Below are 23,080 nucleotides of genomic sequence, written 5' to 3' on the forward strand. Positions count from 1 at the left end.
TTTATTGGCTATCTGTTATTCTCCCTACGTCTGTGTACACAACGGAGTTTTAAAAAGTCATAAATTTTACTTTTTTTTAAAAAACCGATACCCATAATTTTGAAACCGAAACCGATAATTTCCGATATTACATTTTGAAGCATTTATCTCATCTCTACAGGTTATTTATTGCTTGCATAATTTAATTTAGTTTAAAAAAAAAGACGTCAACATTTGGACAACAATGCAATTCTTTAATGTCACACAGGAAAAAATGTTTGATGTTTTACTTGAACGCACGTAATGTATTTGCTCAAAACATCTTTCCGGCTGGTTTATTTCGGAGTGAAATGTACCAGTGAGTTTTTTTCGGGGTCTTCACTGACGCATGCCTTGGCCTGATCACTGACCATTTAACAAACCAGTCTCCGGAGAATTACCTTTAAAAAGTCATTAACTATAGTTACCGTATTTTTCGGACTAAAAGTCGCAGTTTTTTTTCATAGTTTGTGTGAAATTATTAACACATTACCGTAAAATATCAAATAATATTATTTATCTCATTCGCGGAAGAGACGAAGAAAATGTCAGCAATCGTCACATACACGTCAGCCAATAAGAATTCGGCGGGGGAGGGTCATGGCAGAAGTGCATTGTGGGTCATGGAATGCTAACTGCTATATGCTACTGCCGTAGCTATTAAAATGGATCATTTCATCGTTGGCGTTAACTTATAAAAACTGAGAAGGGCTGAACAAAAATGGCACCGAAAAGGAAATCATGTACTGCAGATTACAAAATATCAAATAATATTATCCATCTCATTCGCGGAAGAGACGAAGAAAATGTCAGAAATCGTCACACACACGTCAGCAATTGTCTCACACACGTCAACCAATAAGAATTCGGCGCGCGAGAGTGATGGTAGAAGTGCATTGTGGGTCATGGAATGCTAACTGCTATATGCTACTGCCGTAGCTATTAAAAAATGGATCATTTCATCGTTGGCGGGAACTTATAAAAACTGAGAAGGGCTGAACAAAAACTGGACCGAAAAGGAAATCACCTTCTCAGTTGGTAATTTATGCGTCATATAACCTACACTTATTCAGCCTTTTGTTCACTATTCTTTATTTATTTTAAATTGCCTTTCAAATGTCTATTCTTGGTGTTGGATTTTATCAAATAAATTTCCCCCAAAAATGCGACATACTCTAGTGCGACATATATATGTTTTTTCCTTCTTTATTATGCATTTTCGGTAGGTGTGACGTATACTCCGGAGCGACTTGCAGTACTCATTACTTTACCTAAAAAGTAATTTAATTACTAAGGGAATTATTAATTAAAAAGAAATGCAAATATTTGACATATGCAGTTGAGAGACGTTTCATGAGAGCAGAGTGTGTGTGCTTTTAAGACGGTACCTCTTGCCAAGTGACATGTGACGTCAAGGCGAGCGCACTTCCAGCGGGATTTTTAGCTCAGCTGTGTTTGTTAGCCTAGCAGCCTCTGGTTAATAAAGAGGTTGAGTGTGCTTCGATGGCTGTAATATCTTCTTGTCCACAAACGGAGTGTGGTAGGATGATTGATTTGTTGTTCATTATTACCTTGTAGTAGTAGTGTGCATCATGATATGTGATGTTTCCTCCTTCCGTTTGATATCAAGTTCATTTGAAAAGTAGCGTGCTTTGTTACATCAAACGTATCGTTAACGGCGTTGTAGCGTACATAAAGGTAATTAATCGAATTACTTGTTAGTGGTAAAAGCAATGTTATATAACACCGCCTTTAAGGTAACCATCCGCATTTAAAGAGGAAATGCACTTATTTACAATCCCTATGTGAGTCAAGAACAGATATTAATCTTTTTTTATGCATTATAACTCGTAAATAAACGCTAGCAAGAGTCAGCTAGCATTGCAAGTCACGGGGATTCCGCCTATAAAAGCCTCCAACAATTTTTATAAAGCTGCTGTAAGTTTATATGTAATGTTGTGACCAGCACATTCATAACGACATGACATATTTACATATTTTTTGGGGGGCACATTGATATCACAAAGCTAACTGTTTTAATGACATTCTGACTTTACTTAAATATCTACGGCTTTTCACACACACAAGTGAATGCAAAGCATACTTGGTCAACAGCCATACAGGTCACACTGAGGGTGGCCGTATAAACAACTTTAACAATGTTACAAATATGCGCCACACTGTGAACCCACACCAAACAAGAATGGCAAACACATTTCGGGAGAACATCCGCAATGTAACAACATAAACACAACAGAACAAATACCCAGAAACCCTTGCAGCCCTAACTCAATATACACCCCCTGCTACCCCCTCACCTCGACCCCACCCACCTCAACCTCCTCATGCTCTCTCAGGGAGAGCATGTCCCAAATTCCAAGCTGCCGTTTTGAGGCCTGTTAAAAAAAATAATGCACTCTGTGACTTCAATAATAAATATGGCAGTGCCATGTTGGCATTTTCTTTCCATAACTTGAGTTGTAGCTGAGATAGGCGCCAGCGCCCCCCGCGACCCTGAAAGGGAATAAGCGGTAGAAAATGGATGGATGGATGGAGTTGATTTATTTTGGAAAACCTTGTTACATTGTTTAATGCATCCAGCGGGGCATCACAACAAAATGAGGCAAAATAATGTGTTGTTAATTCCTTGACTTATCGGTTGATATCTGAATCGGTAATTAAGAGTTGGACAATATCGGAATATCGGCAAAGAAGCCATTCACGGACATCTCGAGGTACAAGTAAGAACTTCACTGAAATGGCAAAAGCGGAGGATGAATGTCCCATAACAAGAAGAGAGAGAAAATGAAGAAGCTCATCGACTATGGCGTCACCTCAGACTACAAAGGCAGACAAGCGCAATTTTTTAAGGATTTATGCACATCCCAAATACGGATCAGCAGGTACCAGAAGGTAAGAACAGTTGCTTTTGCATAATATTGCGAAACAAAACGCCAGATAATATGTCTTATCTTAACCAGACACCATGATAATACTCCATCAATCCATCAAGCTGTGCGGCTTCAAACCTTGCCAAAATCGTACTAAAACATTTTGATAGATTTTTGAGCTCCGTGTATCATGTTCTATATTTTCAAAGGAACATATAAAATGTTGGTGTTTACTTCAGTCTTATTGCGGTCTACACGTATCTCTTATGTTTGACTGCCATCTACTGCTCACACGTATCATTACACCATGTACCAAATAAAATTGCTTCGAGGTCGGTAGGCAACACCAGAATTATTCCGTACATTAGGCGCACCGGTTTATAAGGCGCACTGTTGAATTTTGAGGGGAAAAAAACGATTTTAAGTGTTCTTTAGAGTCCGGAAAATACGGTATGTTTCAGTCTCATGGTTGAGTTAAAGTTAAAGTAGCAATGATTGTCACACACATACTAGATGTGGCGAAATTTTTCTCTGCATTTGACCCATCACCCTTGATCACCCCCTGGGAGGTGAGGGGAGCAGTGAGCAGCAGCAGCGGTGCCACGCCCGGGAATCATTTATGGTGATTTAACCCCCAATTCCAACCCTTAATGCTGAGTCCCAAGCAGGGAGGTAATGGGTCCCATTTTTATAGTCTTTGGTATGACTCGGCCGGGATTTGAACTCACGACCTACCCACAGTGGATGTTATCTTGCTTCAAACCAATTTTATGGATTTTTATTTTACCTCCAATTTTCCTGGGTGGATGTATGGATCGCGATGTGGACTCAGGTTCACTTCAAACTGGCACGGCGTGTGTGACTTTGATAGACGTTTGAGGAGGAAATGGTGCTGTTATACAAACTTTTGTGTGGTGTTGCTCCCTTATTTGTCAATATTCAAAGTAAGGCTGGGCGATATATCGATATATACGATATATCGCGGGTTTGTCTCCCCGGTAAAATATAGAAAATGACTATATTGTGATAGAGTATACGTTCTCACGCAGTTGCTTTTCGCTGCTGGTATTAGATTACAGGCTCTTCTCGCTCTTTCCTGTCTCTCCTTCTCACAGACAGCAGGTGCACCTTCTTACACACGTCACAAATTGTCACGTCATACGTCACATACGTATACGCCCTCGCGGAGCAGAGAGCTAGCAGCATGGGTAACGTTAGCTGTGATGCTAGCAGAACCGTGCGAGTTGTGATACGAGAGAGAAAATGTGCGAATGAAGGAAGACTTAATTCCCAAGAAAAACAGCAGGGTTTCCATCGTCTGGCGGTGGTTCGGCTTCAAGTGGGAATATGTCGAACAGACAACCGTAATTTGTCAAGTGTGGGCCACAAACGTTGCTACAAAAAGTAGCATTACTGCTAATATGTAGCATCATTTGAAAAGTCGCCTGCTAGAGAATGAAGAGGGCTTACTCCGCATGTCAACATCTCTGTTCGGTGCCACACGACCACACTATCAAAACGCAGAGCCAAACATTTCCAGATCAACACCGTAGTATCGCGGGTTTGTCTCTGTGCGAGATAGAAAATGACTATATCGTAATATTCCAGTATACGTTCTCACGCAGTTGCTTTTAGCTGCGGGCGTACACTTCAGGCTCTTCTCACTCTTTCCTGTCTTTCCTTCTCAAAGAACAAGCAGGCGCACATTCTTACATACGTCACATACGTATACGCCCTCGCAGAGCAGAGAGGTAGCAGACTGGGCTACGATAGCTGCTAACGTAGCCGCCCGAGTGGTAATACGAGAGAAATAAGGTGCGGATCTGGTAACAAATGAAGGAAGACTTAATTCCCGATAAAAACAGCAGGGTTTCCGTCGTCTGGCGGTGGTTCGGCTTCAAGTGGGAATATGTCGAACAGACAACCGTATTTTGTCAAGTGTGGGGCAAAAGCGTTGCTATAAAAAGTAGCATTACTGCTAATATGTAGCATCATTTGAAAAGTCACCTGCTAGAGAATGAAGAGGGCTTACTCCGCATGTCAACATCTCTGTTCGGTGCCACACGACCACACTATCAAGATGCAGAGCCAAACATTTCCAGATCAACACCGTAGGGCTGGGCGATATATCGATATATACGATATATCGCGGGTTTGTCTCTGTGCGAGATAGAAAATGACTATATCGTAATATTCCAGTATACGTTCTCACGCGGTTGCTTTTAGCTGCGGGCGTACACTTCAGGCTCTTCTCACTCTTTCCGGTCTTTCCTTCTCAAAGATCAAGAAGGCGCACATTCTTAAATACGTCACATACGTATACGCCCTTTCCCACCAGAGAGGTAGCAGACTGGGCTACGTTAACTGCTAATGTAGTCGTCCGAGTGGTAATACGAGAGAAAGAAGGTGCGGATCTGGTAACAAATGAAGGAAGACTTAATTCCCGATAAAAACAGCAGGTTTTCCATCGTCTGGCGGTTGGTCGGCTTCAAGTGGGAATATGTCGAACAGACAACCGTAATTTGTCAAGTGTGGGGCAAAAGCGTTGCTATAAAAAGTAGCATTACCGCTAATATATAGCATCATTTGAAAAGTCACCTGCTAGAGAATGAAGAGGGCTTACTCTGCATGTCAACATCTCTGTTCGGTGCCACATGACCACACTATCAAAACGCAGAGCCAAACATTTCCAGATCAACACGGTAGGGCTGGGCGATATATCGATATATACGATATATCGCGGGTTTGTCTTTGTGCGAGATAGAAAATGACTATATCGTAATATTTGAGTATACGTTCTCACGCAGTTGCTTTTAGCTGCGGGCGTACACTTCAGGCTCTTCCCACTCTTTCCTTCTCAAAGATCAAGAAGGCGCACATTCTTACATACGTCACATACGTATACGCCCTCACAGAGCAGAGAGGTAGCAGACTGGGCTACGTTAGCTGCTAACTTAGTGGTAATACGAGAGAAATAAGGTGCGGATCTGGTAACAAATGAAGGAAGACTTAATTCCCGATAAAAACAGCAGGGTTTCCATCGTCTGGCGGGGGTTCGGCTTCAAGTGGGAATATGTTGAACAGACAACCGTATTTTGTCACGTGTGGGGCAAAAGCGTTGCTATAAAAAGTAGCATTACTGCTAATATATAGCATCATTTGAAAAGTCACTCGCTAGAGAATGAAGAGAATTACATAACCTTAGTAACATACCACATAGTAAAGGACGAATACTATTTGATTTCCTATTATGTAGCTCATTTTTATTTGACACTTAAAATGTCTCCGACAGTCTTGCACTTTATTGCTTAATAACTGTTAGATAAATACCGTTTTGGTCAACTGACTTACTGTGGGGCAAAAAAGTATTTAGTCAGCCAGCGATTGTGCAAGTTCTCCCACTTAAAATGATGACAGAGGTCTGTAATTTTCATCATAGGTACACTTCAACTGTGAGAGACAGAATGTGGGGGGAAAATACAGGAATTCTAATTGTAGGAATTTTAAAGAATTTATTTGTAAATGATGGTGGAAAATAAGTATTTGGTCAACCATTCAAAGCTCTCACTGATGGAAGGAGGTTTTGGCTCCAAATCTCACGATACATGGCCCCATTCATTCTTTCCTTAACACGGATCAATCGTCCAGAAAAACAGCCCCAAAGCATGATGTTTCCACCCCCATGCTTCACAGTAGGTATGGTGTTCATGGGATGCAACTCAGTATTCTTCTTCCTCCAAACACGACGAGTTGAGTTTATACCAAAAAGTTCTATTTTGGTTTCATCTGACCACATGACATTCTCTCAATCCTCTGCTGTATCATCCATGTATCCATTTTGGTATCAACTCAACTCGTGGTGTTTGGAGGAAGAAGAATACTGAGTTGCATTCCAAGAACACCAAACCTACTGTGAAGCATGGGGGTGGAAACATCATGCTTTGGGGCTGTTTTTCTGGACGATTGATCCGTGTTAAGGAAAGAATGAATGGGGCCATGTATCGGGATATTTTGAGCCAAAACCTCCTTCCATCACTAAGAGCTTTGAATGGTTGACCAAATACTTATTTTGGCTCTCAGATAAATCTGAGCTGACGTTGCTTAAAACGATAAGTAATGAATAATTCCACTTGTAATCACAGCGTTAAAGACAATGTTAAAAATATAAAACATTCTCACGCATTTTTAATCCATCCGTTTTCTACCGCACCTGTTCAAGAAGTTGCGTTAATGGTAAGAAGTTATTTATTTATTATTGGTTAGTGTAGGGCTTGCCCTCCTGGGGGTTCTTCGGACCACCAAGCACCGACATGAGAGCCTGGTTCAGGGTTACGATATTGTTTTATTTTTCAATAAGTCTCTCGGTCGCTTTCCAGCAATTGTCTTTTTCTCTTTCGTTCTCGCTCGCGTTCTGGCTCCAGCCCCAGCCCCAACCCCGTCTCTCCTCCTGGCTGCTGCTTATAACAGAGCGACAGGTGATTAGATAACAAGGCACCAGGTGTGAATGAATGATGGGTTCCCACTTCTCTGTGAGCGCTATGAGTATATAACAATAGAAAAAGCGCGATATAAATCTAATCCATTATTATTATTATTATTATTATTAAGGCCCAGGTGGGCCATCTACGCACCTGTCGCTGATTTCGAAGCACATCCAGTTCGCTGCAGGCCTGCAGGCCACGCCCCCCTCCACAGTTAGCTTCAGAATAACAAAGTTATTACAAAGAATAAGAGACCTATTATACTCTAGAAATGTTGGTCTAACTTAAAAATGTTGTGTTTAGTGTTAGAAAATAAATTATATGTCTCTTACGGAAATATATTTTAAAATATTTGGCTCTCTTAGCCAAAAAGGTTCCCGACCCCTGATCTAAGATAAATGAAACAAAAACTTCTAGGTAGGTCTGACTTAGACCTACATTTCGATAATTGACATCCTTCGGCAAAAATCAACAGGAAGTTAAAAATTGCCCCTTCAAAATAAAAGTTTTGTGAAAACCCGTCACCTTTTTCAAATCGAAACTCCTCCCAGTGCGTTTGTCGTTTCGGCTTCAAACTCGCACAGGGGAGAGATTGAACCCTTTTGAAAAAAACTGTCCACCAAAGTTTTGATAAGTTCTCCGGTTTGGATTTTACGCGCCTTCAAAAAACCCCTGCGCAAATTTTCCTAAAAAATGACGTTTTTGCCTCTTTGAGCTGTAATTTGACCTACTTAAAATGCTTCAAAGTGCAAGTTAAAGCTCTGTTATGCAGACCGAAAGCCATTTATCAACAACATCCAGAATCGCCGATCTGTAATTTCACCCCCTTAACATGCTTCAAAACTCACCAAATTTTGCACACACATCAGGACTGGCAAAAACTGCCAACTAACAAAAAACCAAACCCCAAAAACCTAAATTGCGCTTAGCGCCCCCTAGGAAAAAACCCAGACAAAACTGCATGTAATTTCTGTTAGAAATGTCATAGAGACATGAAATAAAAACCTCTATGTTGGTCTGACTTAGACCATGGCTTGAGTAGCGGCGGCAGCGGCCAAAGGCGGACCCGACCCCAAGAAATCTGATTTCAGACACCTTCTCAATTTTCACATTATTTATGGACGAACTAACATCTATCTTTCTTTTATAACCGAATACCATATATTTAGTCTTTTCCAAATTTAAAGATAATTTATTTATATTAAACCACGGGCTTCACGGTGGCAGAGGGGTTAGTGCGTCTGCCTCACAATACGAAGTTCCTGCAGTCCTGGGTTCAAATCCGGGCTCGGGATCTTTCTGTGTGGAGTTTGCATGTTCTCCCCGTGAATGCGTGGGTTCCCTCCGGGTACTCCGGCTTCCTCCCACTTCCAAAGACATGCACCTGGGGATAGGTTGATTGGCAACACTAAATTGGCCCTAGTGTGTGAATGTGAGTGTGAATGTTGTCTGTCTATCTGTGTTGGCCCTGCGATGAGGTGGCGACTTGTCCAGAGTGTACCCCGCCTTCCGCCCGATTGTAGCTGAGATAGGCGCCAGCGCCCCCCGCGACCCCAAAAGGGAATAAGCGGTAGAAAATGGATGGATGGATTTATTTACCGAATCTGGAAAATCTTCCAACAAAAATATTTTTCTTAGTGGAATATTTGATCTGTGGTAATCGGAAACTTGGATAGGTCAATAATTCATAATAACATCGATTTTGATTCAATATTATGTTTTGAGCAATGACAGTTTGAAAGAAGAAAAAAAACAGCTTTGTTTTATTAGTCAACATTGCAACTTTTTTCTAAATTACATTTAGCCTTTAAGCTTTTTTATGTTTTTGTTTATTTTAATAGTATTTTTAGAATGTGCCGTGGGCCTTTAAGACATTAGCTGTGGGCCGCAAATGGCCTCCGGGGCACACTTTTGCTATAGGTAATAAAAAATTTAATCTGATAAATCTGTGGGTAAAAAGCAGAGCCTTGCGACGCATGAGCGTTTATTATAACTCTCTCGCTCTCTCCTTCTCTGCCCCTCCCTCACGAATGCTGCTGCGCACACAATTTGTTTTGTTTTTAACCCTGAACGTACATTGAAAATACACGCAACCCTAATTCAAAATGCTGGACATTTGAGGCATTTAAGAAACTCCACCCGGACAGCCCCGCAAAAGAGGACATATCGGTGAAAATAGGAGGTATGGTCAGTCTATCGTAACACGGTCGCTGTCCAGGGTGTACCCTGCCTTCCGCCCGATTGTAGCTGAGATAGGCGCCAGCGCCCCCCGCCACCCCGAAAGGGAATAAGCGGTAGAAAATGGATGGATGGATATTAAACCACAATTTCAGTTTAACCATTTCCTCTTCAATATTATTGGCTAAAATGTTCAAGTCATCTCCTGAACAGCATAAATTTGTATTATTTGCATTACCGTTAGTCCAGAATCTTCAAGAACCCTCACGGACACCAAAACATACCGCTACTCTGCGAAGGTAATCTCACGGGATCGCAGTGGTAAAATTCCCCGTCCAATGTGACGGCGACGTAAATATCTCCATGAGACAATCCGTTGTATTAATAGGACTGATGTAGACAAGATGGTGGACGGATCTCTTTAGCGGTGCTAACAGCTGCTCTGCTTATCAACGAAATCTTTTTAAGCTACCGCCATGTCCGTCCACTCTGTCCTGCCTGCTCTGTGTTTGCCACGTGCCTTTCGGTATGCGTATTTGTCTTTACGGCATATCACTGGCAGCTCCTTTTGTCCAATCTATGTCCTACTTGTCCCGTTTTTTGCCCTAGATCAGGGGTGTCCAAACTTTTTCCACAGAGGGCCGCAAACGGAAAAATTTAAGCATGCGGGCGTCATTTTGCTATTTTTCATTTTCAAACCAGGGCTCCTGGGGAGCATAGAGGGTCGCAGTCACTAGAATGTTAAAAATAAGTCAAATGGTTATTATTATTTTTTATTCAAAGCTTACAGTAAATCTCTATATCAACTTGAGGTTGATATAAAGTAGAACAAATAAGGTTTTATGCCTTTTCTGTCAAAGACAACCGGCATAGCTCGGTTGGTAGAGCGGCCGTGTCAGCAACTTGAGGGTTGCAGGTTCGATTCCCGCTTCCGCCATCCTAGTCACTGCCGTTGTGTCCTTGGGCAAGACACTTTACCCACCTGCTCCCAGTGCCACCCACACTAGTTTAAATGTAACTTAGATATTGGGTTTCACTATGTAAAGCGCTTTGAGTCACTAGAGAAAAGCGCTATGTAAATATCATTCACATTCACTTCACTCTCGTGCAAACGCTTCTTTATTCATTTAGACCAGGGGTCACCGACCTTTTTGAAACCAAGAGCTACTTCTTGGGTACTGATTAATGCCAAGGGCTACCAGTTTGATACACACTTAAATACATTGCCAAAAATAGCCAATTTGCTCAATTTACCTTTAATAAATACATCTATATGTATAAAAAAAATGGGTATTTCTGTCTGTCATTCCGTCGTGCATTTTTTTTTCCTTTTACGGAAGGTTTTTTGTAGAGAATAAATCATGAAAAAAACACGGTTTAACCCTTGTATTATATTGGAAAAATGACATTGATTATGTTGCGGGTCGTTTTGACCCGTACTATGTAAATGCACTCAAAGCAGTCAAGAAAATAGGTTAAACCAATAACAATTTATTTTAGGTTATATAAACATTTAGAAAAGTGACATACAATACATTTTTTATTCCAATTGTATTATGTTAAGGGTCAATTTGACCCATTTCAGTTTTTGTGTTGATCAAAGTACTGGTTATGCTTTCTTTTTCTTGCTGAAATTTGGTGACTTTTCCTCATCTAGGGTCATGAACTGGCGTGTAAATCTGGACACTTTGTTGTGTAGTGGAATGTTTGTGCAGAGTTTGTATAAAAAGATGATGTTGCGAGTCATTTTGACCCATGCGCTTTAATGTGGGTAAATAGCTGTTCAGATCCAAAAATAAACAAGTCTCCTTGATGTACTTTTTACTTTGATGTACAATTGTTTGTATTTTGATTGTCTCTGAGACCCAGAGCCAGGTGTGTGAAGAGAGGGAACTTTCTCACACTTGTCCTTGTCTCCTCAGATGTCATCCTTCTGGAGCTCATTTTTGGTGAGTTTGTCAAAGAGATGACATGAGAACAGTGACAAGGACAAGTTTGATATAATTCACTTCACTTCACTTCACACTTAATGCTTACAGTAAATCTCTATATCAACTTGAGGTTGATATAAAGTAGAACAAATAAGGTTTTATGCCTTTTCTGTCAAAGACAACTTTGTTTTTGATAGTAAAACTGAAATATGCAGTATTTAGATGACAGATAGTACTTTATTGATTCCTTCAGGAGAGTTCCTTTATTTAGCAATTAAAGCCCTCAAAGATCAATAATGCCATTGATTTTAATTATTTAATATTTTTGAGCAATCACAGTGAAAAGTTGAAAAAAATCCTAAAATAAATTTGAGATCCGAAAGGTTCCCCACTCATAAAGTGATACATTTTTATTAGTTTTTTTTTACTTTTAACACTTAAATTTCAAGATCAACTTCCAATATATCTGTCGATTTTAAGTTTGAACTCTTATTTTGTTTGTTTGTCAAAACTTTCATGTTTTATATGGCAACCACACAACATATGCAATATTTTTTTCCGCATAAAACATTTTAAAGTGGTAATTTTAAGTAATAATTCATTATAACATAGATGTTTTTGTCCTTTTTGTTTTAAGCAATGGGAAAAAAAAGAAAATAAAGACAAAAGGGGGAAAAAAAACTGCCTGCATGGCAGCTTTGTGTCAACATTGCCACTTTTTCTTATTAGATTTTACCTCATTCCTCTTTTTTTAAATGTTTTTATTTTTATTTTTGCAAAACTATCAATTTTGCCATTTTTGCAGAATGTGTGGCGGGCCGGTAAAAGATTATAAAGACAGATAGATAGTACTTTATTGATTCCTTCAGGAGAGTTCCTTTATTTAGCAATTAAAGCCCTCAAAGATCAATAATGCCATTGATTTTAATTATTTAATATTTTTGAGCAATCACAGTGAAAAGTTGAAAAAAATCCTAAAATAAATTTGAGATCCGAAAGGTTCCCCACTCATAAAGTGATACATTTTTATTATTTTTTTTTACTTTTAACACTTAAATTTCAAGATCAACTTCCGATATATCTGTCGATTTTAAGTTTGAACTATTATTTTGTTTGTTTGTCAAAACTTTCATGTTTTATATGGCAACCACACAACATGTGCAATATTTTTTTCCGCATAAAACATTTTAAAGTGGTAATTTTAAGTAATAATTCATTATAACAAAATTTTTTTTGTCCTTTTTTTTTTAAGCAATGGAAAAAAATAAGAAAATAAAGACAAAAGGGGGACAAAAAACTGCCTGCATGGCAGCTTTGTGTCAACATTGCCACTTTTTCTTATTAGATTTTACCTTATTTTCAAATGTTTTCATTTTTATTTTTGCAAAACTATCAATTTTGCCATTTTTGCAGAATGTGTGGCGGGCCGGTAAACGATTATATAGACAGATAGATAGTACTTATTGATTCCTTCAGGAGAGTTCCTTTATTTAGCAATTAAAGCCCTCAAAGATCAATAATGCCATTGATTTTAATTATTTAATATTTTTGAGCAATCACAGTGAAAAATTGAAAAAAATCCTAAAATAAATTTGAGATCCGAAAGGTTCCCCACTCATAAAGTGATACATTTTTATTTTATTTTTTTTACTTTTAACACTTAAATTTCAAGATCAACTTCCGATATATCTGTCGATTTTAAGTTTGAACTCTTATTTTGTTGATTTGTCAAAACTTTCATGTTTTTATATGGCAACCACACAACATGTGCAATATTTTTTCCGCATAAAACATTTTAAAGTGGTAATTTTAAGTAATAATTCATTATAACATGGATTTTTTTTGGTCCTTTTTTTTTAAGCAATGGAAAAAAATAAGAAAATAAAGACAAAAGGGGAAAAAAAAAACTGCCTGCATGGCAGTTTTGTGTCAACATTGCCACTTTTTCTCATTAGATTTTACCTCATTCCTCTTTTTTTAAATGTTTTTATTTTTATTTTTGCAAAACTATCAATTTTGCCATTTTTGCAGAATGTGTGGCGGGCCGGTAAACGATTAGATAGACAGATAGATAGTACTTTATTGATTCCTTCAGGAGAGTTCCTTTATTTAGCAATTAAAGCCCTCAAAGATCAATAATGCCATTGATTTTAATTATTTAATATTTTTGAGCAATCACAGTGAAAAGTTGAAAAAAATCCTAAAATAAATTTGAGATCCGAAAGGTTCCCCACTCATAAAGTGATACATTTTTATTAGGTTTTTTTTAACTTTTAACAGTTAAATTTCAAGATCAACTTCCGATATATCTGTCGATTTTAAGTTTGAACTCTTATTTTGTTGGTTTGTCAAAACTTTCATGTTTTTATATGGCAACCACACAACATATGCAATATTTTTTCCGCATAAAACATTTTAAAGTGGTAATTTTAAGTAATATTTCATTATAACAAAAAAATTTTTGTCCTTTTTTTTTAAGCAATGGAAAAAAAAAAGAAAATAAAGACAAAAGGGAAAAAAAAAACTGCCTGCATGGCAGCTTTGTGTCAACATTGCCACTTTTTCTTATTAGATTTGACCTCATTCCTCTTTTTTTAAATGTTTTTATTTTTATTTTTTGCAAAACTATCAATTTTGCCATTTTTGCAGAATGTGTGGCGGGCCGGTAAACGATTATATAGACAGATAGATAGTACTTTATTGATTCCTTCAGGAGAGTTCCTTTATTTAGCAATTAAAGCCCTCTAAGATCAATAATGCCATTGATTTTAATTATTTAATATTTTTGAGCAATCACAGTGAAAAGTTGAAAAAAATCCTAAAATAAATTTGAGATCCGAAAGGTTCCCCACTCATAAAGTGATACATTTTTATTTATTTTTTTTACTTTTAACACTTAAATTTCAAGATCAACTTCTGATATATCTGTCGATTTTAAGTTTGAACTCTTATTTTGTTTGTTTGTCAAAACTTTCATGTTTTATATGGCAACCACACAACATATGCAATATTTTTTTCCGCATAAAACATTTTAAAGTGGTAATTTTAAGTAATAATTCATTATAACATAGATTTTTTTGTCCTTTTTTTTGAGCAATGGAAAAAAATAAGAAAATAAAGACAAAAGGGGAAAAAAAAACAGCCTGCATGGCAGCTTTGTGTCAACATTGCCACTTTTTCTCATTAGATTTTACCTCATTCCTCTTTTTTTAAATGTTTTTATTTTTATTTTTGCAAAACTAGCAATTTTGCCATTTTTGCAGAATGTGTGGCGGGCCGGTAAACGATTAGATAGACAGATAGATAGTACTTTATTGATTCCTTCAGGAGAGTTCCTTTATTTAGCAATTAAAGCCCTCAAAGATCAATAATGCCATTGATTTTAATTATTTAATATTTTTGAGTAATCACAGTGAAAAGTTGAAAAAAATCCTAAAATAAATTTGAGATCCGAAAGGTTCCCCACTCATAAAGTGATACATTTTTATTAGTTTTTTTTTTACTTTTAACACTTAAATTTCAAGATCAACTTCCGATATATCTGTCGATTTTAAGTTTGAACTCTTATTTTGTTTGTTTGTCAAAACTTTCATGTTTTATATGGCAACCACACAACATATGCAATATTTTTTTCCGCATAAAACATTTTAAAGTGGTAATTTTAAGTAATAATTCATTATAACATAGATTTTTTTGTCCTTTTTTTTGAGCAATGGAAAAAAATAAGAAAATAAAGACAAAAGGGGAAAAAAAAACAGCCTGCATGGCAGCTTTGTGTCAACATTGCCACTTTTTCTCATTAGATTTTACCTCATTCCTCTTTTTTTAAATGTTTTTATTTTTATTTTTGCAAAACTATCAATTTTGCCATTTTTGCAGAATGTGTGGCGGGCCGGTAAACGATTATATAGACAGATAGATAGTACTTTATTGATTCCTTCAGGAGAGTTCCTTTATTTAGCAATTAAAGCCCTCAAAGATCAATAATGCCATTGATTTTAATTATTTAATATTTTTGAGCAATCACAGTGAAAAGTTGAAAAAAATCCTAAAATAAATTTGAGATCCGAAAGGTTCCCCACTCATAAAGTGATACATTTTTATTATTTTTTTTTTACTTTTAACAGTTAAATTTCAAGATCAACTTCCGATATATCTGTCGATTTTAAGTTTGAACTATTATTTTTTTGGTTTTATGCTCTTTTGTCAAAACTTTCATGTTTTTATATGGCAACCACACAACATGTGCAATATTTTTTCCGCATAAAACATTTTAAAGTGGCAATTTTAAGTAATAATTCATTATAACATAGATTTTTTTGTCCTTTTTTTTTTCAAGCAATGGAAAAAAAAAAGAAAATAAAGACAAAGGGGGGAAAAAAACTGCTTGCATGGCAGCTTTGTGTCAACATTGCCACTTTTTCTCATTAGATTTTACCTCATTTCTCTTTTTTTAAATGTTTTTATTTTTATTTTTGCGAAACTATCAATTTTGCCATTTTTGCAGAATGTGTGGCGGGCCGGTAAACGATTAGATAGACAGACAGATAGTACTTTATTGATTCCTTCAGGAGAGTTCCTTTATTTAGCAATTAAAGCCCTCAAAGATCAATAATGCCATTGATTTTAATTATTTAATATTTTTGAGCAATCACAGTGAAAAGTTGAAAAAAATCCTAAAATAAATTTGAGATCCGAAAGGTTCCCCACTCATAAAGTGATACATTTTTATTAGTTTTTTTTTACTTTTAACACTTAAATTTCAAGATCAACTTCCGATATATCTGTCGATTTTAAGTTTGAACTATTATTTTGTTTGTTTGTCAAAACTTTCATGTTTTATATGGCAACCACACAACATATGCAATATTTTTTCCGCATAAAACATTTTAAAGTGGTAATTTTAAGTAATAATTCATTATAACATAGATTTTTTTGTCCTTTTTTTTTGAGCAATGGAAAAAAATAAGAAAATAAAGACAAAAGGGGACAAAAAAACAGCCTGCATGGCAGCTTTGTGTCAACGTAGTCACTTTTTCTCATTAGATTTTACCTCATTCCTCTTTTTTTAAATGTTTTTATTTTTATTTTTGCAAAACTATCAATTTTGCCATTTTTGCAGAATGTGTGGCGGGCCGGTAAAAGATTATATAGACAGATAGATAGTACTTTATTGATTCCTTCAGGAGAGTTCCTTTATTTAGCAATTAAAGCCCTCAAAGATCAATAATGCCATTGATTTTAATTATTTAATATTTTTGAGCAATCACAGTGAAAAGTTGAAAAAAATCCTAAAATAAATTTGAGATCCGAAACGTTCCCCACTCATAAAGTGATACATTTTTATTTTATTTTTTTTACTTTTAACACTTAAATTTCAAGATCAACTTCCGATATATCTGTCGATTTTAAGTTTGAACTATTATTTTGTTTGTTTGTCAAAACTTTCATGTTTTTATTTGGCAACCACACAACATATGCAATATTTTTTCCGCATAAAACATTTTAAAGTGGTAATTTTAAGTAATAATTCATTATAACATAGATTTTTTTTGTCCTTTTTTTTTTAAGCAATGGAAAAATAAGAAAATAAAGACAAAAGGGGAAAAAAAACTGCCTGGTGTCAACATTGCCACTTTTTCTCATTAGATTTTACCTCATTCCTCTTTTTTAAAATGTTTTTATTTTTATTTTTGCAAAACTATCAATTTTGCCATTTTTGCAGAATGTGTGGCGGGCCGGTAAATGATTATATAGACAGATAGATAGTACTTTATTGATTCCTTCAGGAGAGTTCCTTTATTTAGCAATTAAAGCCCTCAAAGATCAATAATGCCATTGATTTTAATTATTTAATATTTTTGAGCAATCACAGTGAAAAGTTGAAAAAAATCCTAAAATAAATTGGAGATCCGAAAGGTTCCCCACTCATAAAGTGATACATTTTTATTAGTTTTTTTTACTTTTAACACTTAAATTTCAAGATCAACTTCCGATATATCTGTCGATTTTAAGTTTGAACTCTTATTTTGTTTGTTTGTCAAAACTTTCATGTTTTATATGGCAACCACACAACATATGCAATATTTTTTCCGCATAAAACATTTTAAAGTGGTAATTTTAAGTAATAATTCATTATAACATAGATTTTTTTGTCCTTTTTTTTTTTTGATCAATGGAAAAAAATAAGAAAATAAAGACAAAAGGGGAAAAATACAGCCTGCATGGCAGCTTTGTGTCAACATAGTCACTTTTTCTCATTAGATTTTACCTCATTCCTCTTTTTTTAAATGTTTTTATTTTTATTTTTGCAATACTATCAATTATCGATTAGATAGACGGATAGATAGTACTTTATTGATTCCTTCAGGAGAGTTCTTTTAGAAAAATTTAAATTCCAGCAGCAGTGTACAGAGTTGAGATCCATTTAAAAAGTAAAAAGCAAATAATGGTATAAATGGAAACAAAATAGAAAAATATTACAATAAGAATACAAATAAAAAGCAACAATGGGAATACAAATATAACAGTAAAATAACAATATAAGAAGAGAAATTAGGCAGTTATATTCTTATTTTTATTTATTTATTTATTTATTTATTTATTTATTATTATTATTATTATTATTATTATTTATTTTTTTATTATTATTATTTTATTTTATTATATTATTTTATTTTATTTATTTTATTTATTTATTTATTTATTATGTATTTATTTATCTTTTTTTTAATTATTATTATTTTATTTTATTTTATTATATTATTTTATTTTATTATTTATTTTTATTTATTTTATATTTTTATTCCCATTGTTGCTTTTATTTGTATTCTTATTGTAATATTTGTCTAATTTTGTTTGTTTCTATTTTCCATGTCTGTTGTTTCCCTGCATTTGTTTCCGAATGTCCCGCTTCCTTTATGCCTGATTTTACTCCGTCCGTCCTCTCCTTTTGCACAGCAGATATTCCAAATCAGCGCCTGTTATCAGCTGAGATATTAATAGACAATTGTCGGAACTCACAGGGACACACAATGTGAGCCACGCCGTCTCACGTGGACGAGAAAGACACGTTCTTTAGTCCTCACTGGGTCGCGCTGATATACTAAATAAAAGTGCTTTTTGAGGACCTCTGTCAAAATTAAAATTAAAAACATAAAAAGTGTTATAAAAGAGCAAACAGGTGAAATGTAACAAGAAAATGTTGCAATGTTTACTTTTATAACACAAAGCTGCCATGCAGGCTGTTTCTTTCTTTAAAAAATAATAATGAATCAAAATGAATGTCATTTTGAATTATTGCTTAAGGCTCCGATTACGTCACATTAAATATTCCACTTTGAAATATTTTTGGGGGGAAAATTTTGCATATTTTGTGTTTTGCCATATAAAAAAACTGAGCTGTTTTTTTTTTTGTTTTTTTTTAAAAGAAGGGCCTAAAACAAACAAAAAACATAAACAACAATAAAACTAATAAATGCCGGATAGATCTGAAGTTGATCTCGAGACCCAGGACCCAGAGTCGAGACCCAGGAGGGACCGCTCGTCGGGACCCAGGATGGACCGCTCGCCTGTATCGGTTGGGGACATCTCTACGCTGCTGATCCGCTTGAGATGGTTTCCTGTGGACGGAACTCTCGCTGCTGTCTTGGATCCGCTTGAACTGAACTCTCGCGGCTGTGTTGGAGCCACTATGGATTGAACTTTCACAGTATTATCCATTGCTTTCGGTCCCCTAGAGAGGGGGGTTGCCCACATCTGAGGTCCTCTCCAAGGTTTCTCATAGTCAGCATTGTCACTGGCGTCCCACTGGATGTGAATTCTCTCTGCCCACTGGGTGTGAGTTTTCCTTGCCCTTTTGTGGGTTCTTCCGAGGATGTTGTAGTCGTAATGATTTGTGCAGTCCTTTGAGACATTTGTGATTTGGGGCTACATAAATAAACATTGATTGATTGATTGATTGATATTGTGCAAAAAGTAAACGGTAAAAGAAAATATATAATTTATTTTTCAACACTTTAATGAGTATGGATCCGTTTGCTCAAAAAAATAATAATGAATCAAAATCCAAAATTAAGGCTCCAATTATTATATAATCTAAAATATTCCACCTAAAAAAATTTATTGGGTGAAAATATTGCATATTTTGTGTTTTTTCCATTTTTTTCCTAATGTTGATCTAGACCAGGGGTGTCAAACTCAAATACAGAGTGGGCCAAAATTCTAAACTGAACAAGGCCGCCGCGGGCCAAAGTTGAACAACTTAACCTTTTAATAGAAAACCAAACAAGTTTTGCATTGAATATTGAACAAGCAAGGCTTATATAACTTTATAGTGACCTGCAAAATCGAGTTTTCTTGGTAGCGTGGGGTGTATATTGTAGCGTCCCGGAAGAGTTAGTGCTGCAAGGGGTTCTGGGTATTTGTTCTGTTGTGTTACGGTGCGGATGTTCTCCCAAAATGTGCTTGTCATTCTTGTTTGCTGTGGGTTCACAGTGTGGTGTAACAGTGTTAAAGTTGTTTATATGGCCACCCTCAGTGTGGGCTGTATGGCTGTTGACCAAGTATGCCTTGCATTCTCTTGTGTGTGTGTAGAAGCCGCATATATTACGTTTGTATGGAGAAAAAAAGCGGACGTGACGACAGGTTGTAGAGGCTAAAAGCAGTGCCTTTAAGGCACGCCCCCAATATTGTTGTCCGGGTGGAAATTCGAGAGAATGGTTGTCGCGGGAGATTTTCAGGGGAGCCACTGAAATTCGGGATTCTCCTGGAAAAATCGGGAGGGTTGGCAAGTACGAGAATTAGCGTTGAATGCGGTGATACAGCGGGCCAGCTCTAATGTTAATTTATTATTGCCTCAAGGGTCAAAGGAAATTACACGGCGGGCCAGAGTTTGACACCCATGATCTAGACATTTAAAACTTGAATAATAATGAAAATAATAACACTGAATAATGCATACTTGCCAACCCTCCCGGATTTTCCAGGAGACTCCCCAAATTCAGCGCCTCTCCCGAAAACCTCCCGGAAGAAATTTTCTCCCGAAAATCTCTCGAAATTCAGCGGAGCTGGAGGCCACGCCCCCTCCAGCTCCATGCGGACCTAAGTGGGGACAGCCTGTTTTCACGTCCGCTTTCCCACTACATAAACAGCTTACCCGCCCAATCACGTTACAACATTTACAGATTTTAATAAAAAAACTGCACACACAAGGAGACGAAGCAGAAGAACGAGGAAGTTACAGCCATGGCGACGCCGTCGGTAATAGTGTGATCTACGTTGTCTGTTGCCATCTCCTGGTGAATGTTGGCTATAGCGTTATGGGGTTGCTTTTTGATTGGCCGACGATTTACGTGGTGTTGCGCACCTGACGGCAAGTGACTCTCGCCAGTACGCAAATGGCAGAAATAGTGAAAAGTGTTTTTTTTTCTTAGTAACCAGCAAGCACAGTGCAGTTAGTAGAACAACTGTGTTTTTATTACTGTGTATTTGATAGGTGCCGTCTGAAATTCAACTATTTCTTTTATTTATATATAGGGGACGGCGTGGCGCAGTGGGGGAAGAGTGGCCGTGCGCAACCCGAGGGTCCCTGGTTCAATCCCCACCTAGTACCAACCTCGTCACGTCCGTTGTGTCTTGAGCAAGACACTTCACCCTTGCTCCTGATGGGTGCTGGTTAGCGCCTTGCATGGCAGCTCCCTCCATCAGTGTGTGAATGGGTAAATGTGGAAGTAGTGTCAAAGCGCTTTGAGTAACTTGAAGGTAGAGAAGCGCTATACAAGTACAACCTATTATATATATAATAAAATAAATATATATAGCTAGAATTCACTGAAAGTCAAGTATTTCATATATATATATATATATATATATATATATATATATATATATATATATATATATATATATATGTGAAATACCCCATCCATCCATCCATTTTCTACCGCTTATTCCCTTTCGGGGTCGCGGGGGGCGCTGGCGCCTATCTCAGCTACAATCGGGCGGAAGGCGGGGTACACCCTGGACAAGTCGCCACCTCATCGCAGGGCATGTGAAATACTCGATTTGGTGAATTGTAGATGTAAATATACTTTCTCCCCTCTTAACCACGCCCCCGCCCTGACCACGCCCCCCACCCCCCGAAATCGGAGTTCTCAAGGTTGGCAAAATAACACATTTTTGATTTTTTTTTTTTTTTTTTTTTTAACCAAAACCCCGGGATCATAACTGAGTGGAGGCCTAAATGTATATTTTTTTATACATATATTGTATTGGTTTTTAAAATAAAAATTATGAAAATGACCCCCTGCTTGCTTTGATTTTTCAGTGTGCGGCCCCCAGTGGAAAAAGTTAGGACACCCCTGCAGTAAGGACACCAATTATGTCAATCCTGACTAAATGGAACATCTAAAAAGGACTAATTATTAATGAAAATATTATTTCTAATCAGGACTAACGGTGTTTAAAAATAATTGTGTTTCACGTTAATTAGATTGCTCCGCCCCCTCCTCGTGTGAGGCTAAGTACCTTCCTAATATAGACATGCCCGCGCACGACCACGCCCCCTAGCGGAGACTCCGCCCCCCCGGCGCTCCTAAATAGTACGCTGTGGTGCGTTTGCGTTCACCGGTAATGTGAGTGCTCAAGTATACTTTGAAACAATGTTTTATAATGTTGTTAAAATAACGACTCGCGTTCACGGTAATGGCGTTAAAAAACGCCTTTTTTTTTTAAATATATTTTTTTTAAGTTTGAGCGCCAATACAGACACACATTAAGAGATAAAAGCTAACCTCAGGTTGTGGGGAGACTCCTCTTCCGTGGCTGGAGCAGAGTGTCGGTTCGGCTTCTTGTCGTGGTTCCCCGGGGCGGACCAGTGAGTTAGGGCGACTGTGTTCTCACCTCCACTCCGAAAGACAGAACCAGGGGGGCAGGAGCGTGGTGGGGGTCCAGTGGGGAGAGGGGACGGGGCGACGACGACTGGGTCATCGTCTATTTTAAGGGTCTTGGGGGTGGGGGGGCGGCGGCGGTGGCCTCGTGGTGGACGGGCCCTTCGTCCTGGTGGAAAGTTCTAGATTGTTACAAAAAAAAAAAAAAAAAAATTCCAATTAAAAATAAAAAAAGAGTTTTTATGTCATTTTACAGATATTGGGACATATTTAAAGAATTAGGAAGAATAAAAAATGAGCAGATTTAAAGGCCTACTGAAATGAGATTTTCGCGATATTGCCATGGTCGCTAATAAAATAGCCTTGCCTGTACCGGAAGTAGCAGACGATGGTCGCATGAAGTCCCGGGTTGTGGAGCTCATCACAGTCATGGCCACCAGCAGCGAGAGCGATTCGGACCGAGAAAGCGACGATTTCCCCATTGATTTGAGCGACGATGAGAGATTCGTGGATGAGGAAAGTGAGAGTGAAAGACAAAAAAAAAATTGATGGCAGAGCGATTCAAATGTTATTAGACACATTTACTAGGATAATTCTGGAAAATCCCTTATCTGCTTATAAATAAATGATAAATGGGTTGTACTTGTATAGCGCTTTTCTACTTTCAAGGTATTCAAAGCGCTTTGAATAAA

The 23,080-nt window shown here is 37.2% G+C and overlaps 1 protein-coding gene across 1 annotated transcript in view; it reads right to left on the bottom strand.

The window, feature by feature from the left end:
- coro6 (coronin 6) overlaps positions 1 to 22,469 on the bottom strand; it is a 50,984-nt gene extending 28,515 nt beyond the window's left edge. Inside the window, exon 1 of the mRNA XM_061899125.1 lies at positions 22,293 to 22,469. The gene's annotated coding sequence lies outside the window, so the exon portion shown is untranslated. The remainder of the gene's footprint in view (positions 1 to 22,292) is intronic.
- Between the last annotated feature and the right edge of the window lie 611 nt (positions 22,470 to 23,080).

This window comes from Nerophis ophidion, linkage group LG04, assembly GCF_033978795.1.
Source record: "Nerophis ophidion isolate RoL-2023_Sa linkage group LG04, RoL_Noph_v1.0, whole genome shotgun sequence".
Taxonomy (NCBI): Eukaryota; Metazoa; Chordata; class Actinopteri; order Syngnathiformes; family Syngnathidae; genus Nerophis; species Nerophis ophidion.